Consider the following 9,977-nt stretch of genomic DNA (forward strand, 5'->3'; position numbering starts at 1 on the left):
AGGGGAGGGGCAGGGAGAGAGGGAGACTTAGAATCCGAAGCAGGCTCCAGGCTCTGAGCTGTTAGCACCGAACCTGACGCGGGGCTCGAACCCACAAACCGTGAGATCATGGCCAGGGCCGAAGTCAGACACATAACCAACTGAGCCCCCCAGGTCCCCTCACAACTTTGTTCAAAGAACTGGTGGGTGCCCTGAGAGCCTGAGTTCACATTCTCCCGGAAGGTCACGGCCAGTAATGACTAGGGCAGGAGTTTGGAAGCCTAGCCCCTTGCCTTGAGGTGGGACAAATTCTACCAAATAAGTTAATCCCTGGGGCTTCTTAGGGTGGGGGCAGGGGCCCGAGGCCTCACCTGAGAGGACAACCTGCCTCAGCTTCTTCCTTCCCTGCCCTATTTCCCGCCCCCTCTCCATCACTCAACCCCCCACCTGCCATCCCGCCTTACTGACTTCCCCAGGGACCACTTCCTTCATAAATCCCCGGCCACAGACCCTCACCTCCGGGTCGGCTTCTGGGGAACCTGACCCGCCACGCTACCAAGAACCCCACTTAACTTTGCTTAAGTCAGGATTTCATTTACTAATGCATGCATTCAACCATCCTTTATTGAGTTCCTATTAGGTACCAGCACGTCCTAAACAGACTTGACCACGGATGACTGACCGTTGGCTGGTTTGTCCCACCAAGCGTGAGCAGGAGGGTTTTCTCTCTCATGTCACATCTGTCAGATTTCTGGGAAACTAGAATGCCACGGAGCCCGCTTCGAGAAGTGCTCACCCTCAGAACTGGATTTTGCACCCATGATTCTTCCCCTCAAACCGCACCGTGGGGCGCATTTTCCTGTATCCACATTATAACTGCTCCCAGGACACCGCGCCCTAAGTAGGAGCTCACACCGTCGTAGTGGGAAATGCTCTGGACGCGGGGTCAGAGGCTCTGAGTTCTCGCTCATCCTTATGAAGTGAGGGAGAGCAGGACAGAGCAACCTAGGTGCTTAAGATGGGACCTGGGACATGGGTAGGGCTAGCATCAATTTTGTGGGATGACGACAATTTTGGCCATCTGGCCATTCTGGGAAAGATTTTCGAATGAGTGTTGGGCAGGGGCGCCTGGGTGGCTCAGTCGGTTAAGCGTCCAACTTCAGCTCAGGTCATGGTCTCACTGTTCCTGGGTTCGAGCCCTGCATCGAGACCTGTGCTAACAGCCCAGAGCCCGGAGCCTGCTTCAGATTCTGTGTCTCCCTCTCTCTCTGCCCCTCCCCAACTTACACACACACACACACTCTCTCTCTCTCTCTCAAAAATACATAAACATTTAAAAAATAAAATAAAATAAAATTTATATTAAAACAAGAGGGTTGGGTACTAAGGTCCCCCAAGAAGCCCATAGTTCATTCCCAGATGCAGTGTAATCTGTCCCCAAACATCCCTGGGAAGCAGAAAGCATTTTAGAAGCTCACAGTGTTATTTGTAAAGGTACATCTGCCCGGTATTGACACATTGGATCGACTCCTATGACTCAGCCATCAGTCCTGACGGTTGGCACCACAGGGAAAAATGACCCAGGTGTCTTCAGGTTGGACAGATGGGTTGAAAAGAGTCTGCAAGTGGAAGTTCAGGCAGGTGACGTGCTTTCTGCCCCCACCTTTTATCTGCCCACCGTTCTCAAGCATCCTTCGCAAACACCCCACGTGATGGGATTGTGCGAAGACAGGGTCTGTCGAAAACCAAGTTTGGGCAGTGAGGGGCAGAGGAGAGAGGCCTGCTGGCTGCTTCTGGGGTAGATGCAATGCCCACAGTGCCCGTGCTGCTTCCAGACATTTGGACTCTGTGTGCTTCATTAAGTAAGATGCTAAACAAAACAAAACAAAACAACACAACACAAAATACCTGTTTCTAATTCTCCTAATCGAGAGGACTAAGAAGAAGGAGGTGATCGGAGTCATAGGAATAGTGATGTATGTGTGCGTATCCAATTCTGGTCACATCCTCAAAGGTAAGAAGGTAAATGGAGGAGAATGAAGACGGGGAACAGGTCTTTGGACGTGGTCACGGGCCCCCGGTGGATAGCAGCTTCAGCAAAGTCGAAACCTAACTTCTGGGTCCAGGAGTGTAGGATGATTGTGTGTAAGGCCCCAAAGGACACCAAATGGGGCAAGAAGTGATCAGCATCAAACAAAGGGTGCAGACGATCAGAGCCTCAGGGATCCAGGACAGGAAGAGGGTGGGAGCAGGAACAGGTGTGGCAGGGGCAGGTCTGTGGCTGTCTATGCGGAAAAATCAAGGCTTGCGGTGGGCCCGAGATTAAGTTGGAGTTTGGTTGCAGGTTTAAAAAGCCTTATCCCAGAACGTTGCCTGCCTCACTCATCCGTGAGATCAAACCCTCCAAAATTCTAGCCTTGACTCTTTTTAGCGACAGAGCCTGGAACTGTCCTGTAGACACTTTCGAGACCTGCACCACAACCCATCAGAAGGGCCTGTTGCTAACTCTCCGATGACCTCATCTCCTGTCCATCCCACAATGCCTGGCACTCGCCTATGACCCTTCCTCAAAGGTAGAGTTTTATTTCTTGGGATTAAACCTGAAAGAAAGGAGCTATACAATTGAAGATGCTGAATGTATCTTTCACTTCATCAACAGCCCAAAGGCGTGGGCACGTGTGAGGGGAAAGGGCCTGAATCTGTGTCATTAGTAACGTGGGGCCCTGACACTGGCATGACCATCTACCACAGGACAATTAGGAAATAGCACAACGCATACGACGCTTGGCTAGACGAACAATCCATCGTGGGAAGCCTAATCCACGGCAGGCAGAGACGCGGGACAGGCACCGAGTATCCAAATATCTTCACAACCTAATCGACGTCCTCCCCACTTGACGGGTAGGGAGCCCACGTGCTGCAGAGGTCAAAGGTGTGACCTTAGTGCAGTGAGGAGGCTTCATAACAAAAGTTGGAATGCCCGGGGCCAAGTCCTGACCTTAGCACGTTTTACTTCTGTGGCTTTGAGAAACACAAGGCGTCTGACTTTGGGTTTCCCGTAAGATCAGGGCAGTGAAATACCTGCCTTGCTTCCGACAAAAGGCCGTTTGAGAATTAAATGAGATAAAAATGTGAAAGCAGGTTGGTCTAAACTAGTATAAGGTGGAATATTTTTAAAAATATAATTGGATTTTAATTTTCCGCCGAACAGTGCAAGAGGGGGCAAGAATAATCCTTATCAACAGTTCCCGTTTGTCTCTTCTACCTTGTAAACTTTGCATTTGGTACAATTTCAAACTGCAGACAAGTTCTGAGAAACCACAAAGAACACCCATATGTCATTAACCAAGGTACAGCAGAAGTAGCAAATGGTGGGGCGTCTGGGTGGCTAAGTTAAGCATCTGACTCTTGGTTGCAGCTCAGATCATGATCTCAGCGTTGTGAGATCAAGACCCCCATCAGGCTCCACGCTGGGCATGGGGTCCACTTAAGATTCTTTCTCCCTCTGCCCCTTTCTCCCCTGCTCTCTCTCTCTCTCTCTCAAATTAAAAAAAAAAAAAAATAGAAGTAGCCACGGGTAATAATTTGCCCTATTTGCTTTATCATTCTCTGTGTCTCCCTCGTCACAACATATTTCTTTAATCCTAAATACTTTAGTGCACATTTCCCAAGACCAAGAACCTTCTCTTACATCATCGTGGTACAATCACCAAAATCAGCAAATTTAACACTTATATAACGCTATAATTGGACCCACAGTCCCTATTGAAATATTGTCAATTGTTTCGATGCTGTCCTTTTTAGCTCTTTTTCCTAATTCCACAATCCAACCCCGGATGAAGCATTGCATTTATTGTCATGATACCTGACCCTCCTTTAATCTGAAAGCGTTCATCGGCTCTCCTTTTTCCTTCACGATTCTGATATTTCTGAGGAGTACAGGCCAGTTATTTTGTAGAAGGTTCTTCATTTTGAATTTGATGCTTCCTCAGGCTTCGATTCAGGTCATGCAATTTTGAAAGAAATCCCACAGAAGAAATGTCGCGTCCTTCTCAGCGCATCATACCGGGGGGCCCATGAGGTGGGTTTGTCTTGATATTAGACATGAAATATTATTCAGCCGTGAGAAACGAAGGGATTCCTGCATTTGCAACCATATGGATGGTGCTTGAGGGCATTATGCTAAGTGAAATAAGCCAGAGAAAGACCCTTACTGCATTGCATCACTTATATGTGCAATCTTTTTTTTTTTTTTTTTTTTTTTTTTTCAACGTTTATTTATTTTTGGGACAGAGAGAGACAGAGCATGAACGGGGGAGGGGCAGAGAGAGAGGGAGACACAGAATCGGAAACAGGCTCCAGGCTCTGAGCCATCAGCCCAGAGCCCGACACGGGGCTCGAACTCACGGACCGCGAGATCGTGACCTGGCTGAAGTCGGACGCTTAACCGACTGCGCCACCCAGGCGCCCCTTATATGTGCAATCTTAAAGAAGGAGGAGGAGGAGGGGAAGGTGGAGGAAGAGGAGGAAGGGGTCATCAAACTCATGGAAGCAGAGAGTAGAGAAGTCATTGCCACAGACTTACTTCCTTATTTCCTTTCTACTATAAGATGTATAAGGTCTGGGATCTAAGGCATAACACGCTGACTATAGCTCATAACACTGCAAGGTGTAATGGAAATTTGTTAAGAGAATAAAACTTAAATGTTCTCACCAAAAAGAAGCAAATTAATCAATCGATCAATCAATCAAACAATCAATCAATCAGTGAGGTGTTGGGTGTGTTCATTAACTAGACGGGTAATCCTTTCACAATGGAAAAATAAAAGGTTTTGCAATAATGATTGATGGCTACAGAGATAAGTTCATTGTCCTAATACAGTTCATATATATGCATATATGTACATATATACATATATGTGTATATATGTATATATGTACATATATACATTGTGTGTATATATACAAATATATATATGTATATATATATATAACATGAAGTACATATAAAGAAAACTTGAGTTCCATTCAGACCAGTCGCATTCAGTCCCATCAGACCAGGGCTACCAGTCCATTCCAGCCCTCCCCCTTCCCATATTTGCATCTCCTTTTTCCGTCAGTGAGGTAGCTGGCCCTCACATACGAAATAGTCACGAGTTTATGACTACAACACCCGCACAGTAGTTTCACAATTGCTAATTCATGCCCCCGTGAACAACAAATCTACTAAGCAAACCTCAACATTTGTTTATAGTTGTTTGGCGTTAGATTGAAGGCGTATCGTGAAAATCCTGAGGTCCAAAATTCCTTGGACTAGTTTTATTTCTTCCTTCGGTGTGATTGTGTTTTTCATAAGAAATGTAAATAGACCCATTCGTCTCTGTGTTCCGTGTTATGCTCTTTCCCCATCCTTACCGATCTGGCTTTTCAGAGTAACAAAATACTAACAGGGTTCCAAAAGTTAAGGTTGTTCCAAAAAGGTATTTTCTAAAAAAGGGTCACTTCCTGCACCCCATTCCCACCAGCCTCGGTAAATAACCAGTCTCGCTAGTTTTTGGTCTCTCCTTCCTGTGTTTCTTTTGGCAAAAATGCAGATGCGTGTTTATTTCCTTATCAGGGTTAGTATTCGAATCATTACTGGCTTACAGAAAAGACACTGTCTGTACACAGCAGTCCATCCCACCAGGCTGCTTTTCCTACTGACTCCGAGGAGCCTGTAGGGGTCAGCAGGGGACACAGAGCCAGCTCTCCTGAGCTGAGTGGATATTACAAGTTCACTGCCGTCTGAACCCACATCCATCAACCGGCTGCTAATCCCTCTTGACAGACATCCCAGAAGAAACTTGATGTGCTAACTAGTTCCAGCGTTTAACGAGTATGAAAGCCAAGGTTTGAATTTTAGAGGCTGGAAGGAACGTGATTCATTTCTTCCTTTGACTGATCACGAGAATTCACCAAGAAGGTGGCTAAACTCAGTTGCCGGAATGTTCTTCCCCACCCCACTCCCAGAGGAAAAGCCCACATTTTTATGGTGTCTTCGTCTCTTCACTGCTCAGTCTGTATTTCGGAGACTCAAGAGCCTCAAGCCCCAAGCCCTTCTTAAGATGCATTCGATATGCCACCCTGCGCAGGTGACAATGGCAGGTCTGTCTGCTCGCCCGTCAGTGGGGCCTCTCAGCCCTGCAGGTGAAGAAAAAGGACGCTGGCCCCACCTGAGTGCACCTGCGCTCACCTGAGCAGAGTCAAGAATGTGAACAATTCGAGTATTCTCCAGCCGAGAATCTCAGCTGTGCAGACCGAGAGAAGCTGGATGCACTTTGCTCCTTGGGTATTTCTCCTTTGTCTCGGCTGTTTTTCTTGGCAGAAGGGCAAGTCCGTGCTGGATGGCAGGCGGAGAGCCTCAGATGGCTGCTTTGGCTCAGGCCTGCAGGGCTACAGCAAAGGAGCCTGCTTCAGCTGTTCCGTACAGCCAGGAGCAGTGGGAGCCCACCCGGGGAACAGGGAAACCCTCAGGCTCTGCCAAGTGGGCAGAAGTGAGCAAAGCTTTCTTCCCCATCCCCAAATCTCTGTGTTTTCTCATTAAGTCGGTATTACCTTCCCCTTTGGGGACACTCGGTGGAGAAGTGTAGAGAGATATGTACCCTCAGGGCAAAGAAAAGATAAATTCCTCCCCTTCTTGATCCCAACTTAAACCCTCTTTGGGTTGACAGCAGCTTTCCTCCGCCCCGGGAGGCAGAGAATCGGACATAACGTGTTGAAAGACGGTAACATATACACTGGTACAATAATGTCCCTCTACTGTGGCTCTTTCACAAAATCTTGGGTTCGGAAGGACTTGAGAGGTCGCCCAGGCCAGTCTCCCACCTCCCCAACAATCCCTCTGCAACTCTTCTGACAGGTGGCCATTGAGTCTCCGTCCGAACACTTCTAGTGATAAGGAACTCCGCACTGCTGAATGGCAGACTCCTACGCATCCTTCAAGACCCCGATCAAATGTCATCTGCTCAGTAAGGCTCCCCCCAACCTACCCAAGCAGATTAGTTACTCCTTAATTTGTGATCCCTCAGCACCTTTCCCCTACACCACTCGGGCATTTGGCGCTGGAGTGTATCTGTTTTCGTCCATATCTGTCTCTCCTAGGGGTCTCTCAGCTTTCCCAGGGAACAAGCTCTATATTGTTCACCTTTGTGTCCTGAACTCAGTCCAACACCTGACACTTAGACAATGTTCCGATCGTGATTGAACATTTAGATGAACGCGTTCTCCTACGACAGCTCAGACCATGTTTAAATAGCTGTAATTATTTAAAACTCCACCCTGACGTTGTTGACTTCAGCTCTCCTTTTCTGCGTGTTCCACACAATCATCTTTATTCTGCCTCCCAAGCAAAGTGACGAAAGGAGAGTAGAACTTATCAAAGTCCACTATTTGCTGGACGAGCTTACACAAAGTCCATTTATTCCTCCATTAACTGTCTCCCAAGGGTTGTGGTCCTCAGGACCCCCATAATCTTCTTCTCCCCAGGCTAACTCTCCTGGTCCCTTCCATACTTCCTCAGTGGAGATGGCTGTAGGACCTCAGCTCTCCCTTCACCCTGTTCCAAGTGGGTTTACCTTGGAGAAGCCAAGGAAACCCAGGACCATGCATTTACTTCCATGTCTGCCCTTGGGAGATCCCCTTGGGATGCAATGTCGCACAAGATAGTATGTGACAGTTGTTCAGTCGGGAAAGAGCAGACATGAAGGCTTAGGAAACAAGGGGAGCACTTCCCTGAGTGCCAGCCATAGCCCTTCAGTAGGACAGGATCTCCTGATTTTCCTTCAAGTCAATCTCAAGGGAAGTCCCCGCTAATGAAACAGGAACCCGATCCCCAAAGTCATCTACGCTCAGGAGACTACTGTCGCACCCTCTGGCCTAGGCTGTTTTGATCTGTGGGTCAATGAATAGCATTTATGTCTGGTCTTGCCTGGATCTATGATCTATTATGATTTTAGTTATTTTCAAGAAGGAAATTTCTCTGCAAAATGCTTCTAGAACATGAATATATCTGTGTACTTAGCGTAGCGGGTCTCATTTTTGTGGAGAACACCAAGAGTAGGTGGGGGGACGTGGGTGGGAAAAGGAAATGACACAGAAAACAAAGGCAGGGGTCCGCAAATCAAACTTGATTGCCTAGACGCAGTCGTCTCTGTCCAACCCCACCGAAATGCACCCAGACAGTATAGACACCCTTTTGTTCCTATCTCCAAAGACTAATCTCTGAAGATGATATAATTTAGTCTCTGCCTCTTCACAGCTGAAACTATACTGCCCAGCCACCCCTTAATCAGGTAATCTGCTTTTCACCAAACCCCAGGATTCCCTCCTCATCAAGTTCTTGTTACTGACATTGGCTTTCAACACATACCCTGCTCACCTCTGTGTTAATAGCCCCTTTGCCTTTCTATACCCCCCAAGCGACCCCTTCTGCCCTGGCGCGTGTGCTGAATCCTGTAGAAGCCTCCATCCCAACACTTGATCAGAATGAACCATGTCTGCAAATGTCTCCCCCAATAGTCGTCTCCAAGGATCTTGAGAGCAGGAACTTTATTGGTCCATCTTTGTATTTTCAGGATCCAGCATAACCTTTGACATGTAGAAAACATTCAATCAGCACTGATGAACTTCTTTCATAACAGACCCAAAACTGCTGAGGCAAGTTTGTGACGTTCCCCACTCCTCACACCAGTTTCCATATATGTAAGACTCACTAGAGAGTTTGCTAGAAATACAAACCACAGATCTATTGGCTTTATTGGATTGGTAAGACCTAGACACTTGCATTTTGAGACAAGCACCCCAGAGGGTTCTGATGCTGGGGTTCTTCACAGCACACTCTGTTAAGCAGTGACCAACCTAGAGCCTTCTTTCCCACCATGCTCCGGGTTTGGAGTAACTTGCCATCGTGCACTCAGAAAATTATTGGTTTGGTAGATCAGCGACAAATTGTAAAGATAGCTGGTATGTAGCAAGGCAAATGTCTTTTTATGAGATCAGCCCAATTAAGTAAATTAATAGCTGGTTAGACGCTATCAGTCAGTATGGGGCAGGGTGGGCTACAGTAACAACCACAAAATCCTTGTGACTTAGTGTTACAAAAGTGTACTTTTCACTCAATGGACTTGTCAGGGGACTTGGTTCATTTGTAGAACAAGGTGGAAGGGCCACATCAGGGGCGCCTGGGTGGCTCAGTCGGTTAAGCATCTGACTTTGGCTCAGGTCATGGTCTCACAATTTGTGGGTTTGTGCCCCGCGTCGGGCTCTGTACTGACAGCTCAGAGCCTGGAGCCTGCTTCGGATTCTCTCTCTCTCTCTCTCTCTCTCTCTGCCCCTCTCTGCTCACGCTCTGTGTCTCTCTCTCAAAAATAAATAAACATTAAAAAAATTACAAAAAAAAAAAAAAAAGAAACGCCATATCAACATGTACTTCTGGGGTGTCACAGCAGGAAAAAGAAGATGGAAAATCTTGCACTGGTCCCAAGGCTTCTGCCTGAGACTGATACATGATCACATTTAATCAGCCAAAACAAGTCCTGTGACCCCACCCAAACTCCATGGGGAGCTGTGATCGTGCCACGTGTCTGGAAGGAAAGGGAGAACTGGAACATTAATGAATGGCAGTAATGACTACCCAGATATTCACATCCAATATAAAACTGGACGGAGGGTGTCAGAGAGGCGGACGCAAAGTAGACGCTTAATAAATAATTTATTTATCAGATAAATAAATAATTTATTTATCAGATAAATAAAATGTGGCACCTGTGTGGGGAATCCAGTATCATTATCCCTCTGCTTGCAAAGCCAGTTGTATTCTATTTTAACATATATTAAAATGCATGCTGTATGTTATTGAGTGGGGGAGAAGTAGATTACAGAACATCTGCTCGGTATGATTATGATCTCATTTAGGCAAAGTTATGGATGTAATATACAAACAAGGCGTAGTTACATGTTAC

Source organism: Leopardus geoffroyi, chromosome C3 (assembly GCF_018350155.1).
Source record: "Leopardus geoffroyi isolate Oge1 chromosome C3, O.geoffroyi_Oge1_pat1.0, whole genome shotgun sequence".
In the NCBI taxonomy this organism is placed as follows: domain Eukaryota; kingdom Metazoa; phylum Chordata; class Mammalia; order Carnivora; family Felidae; genus Leopardus; species Leopardus geoffroyi.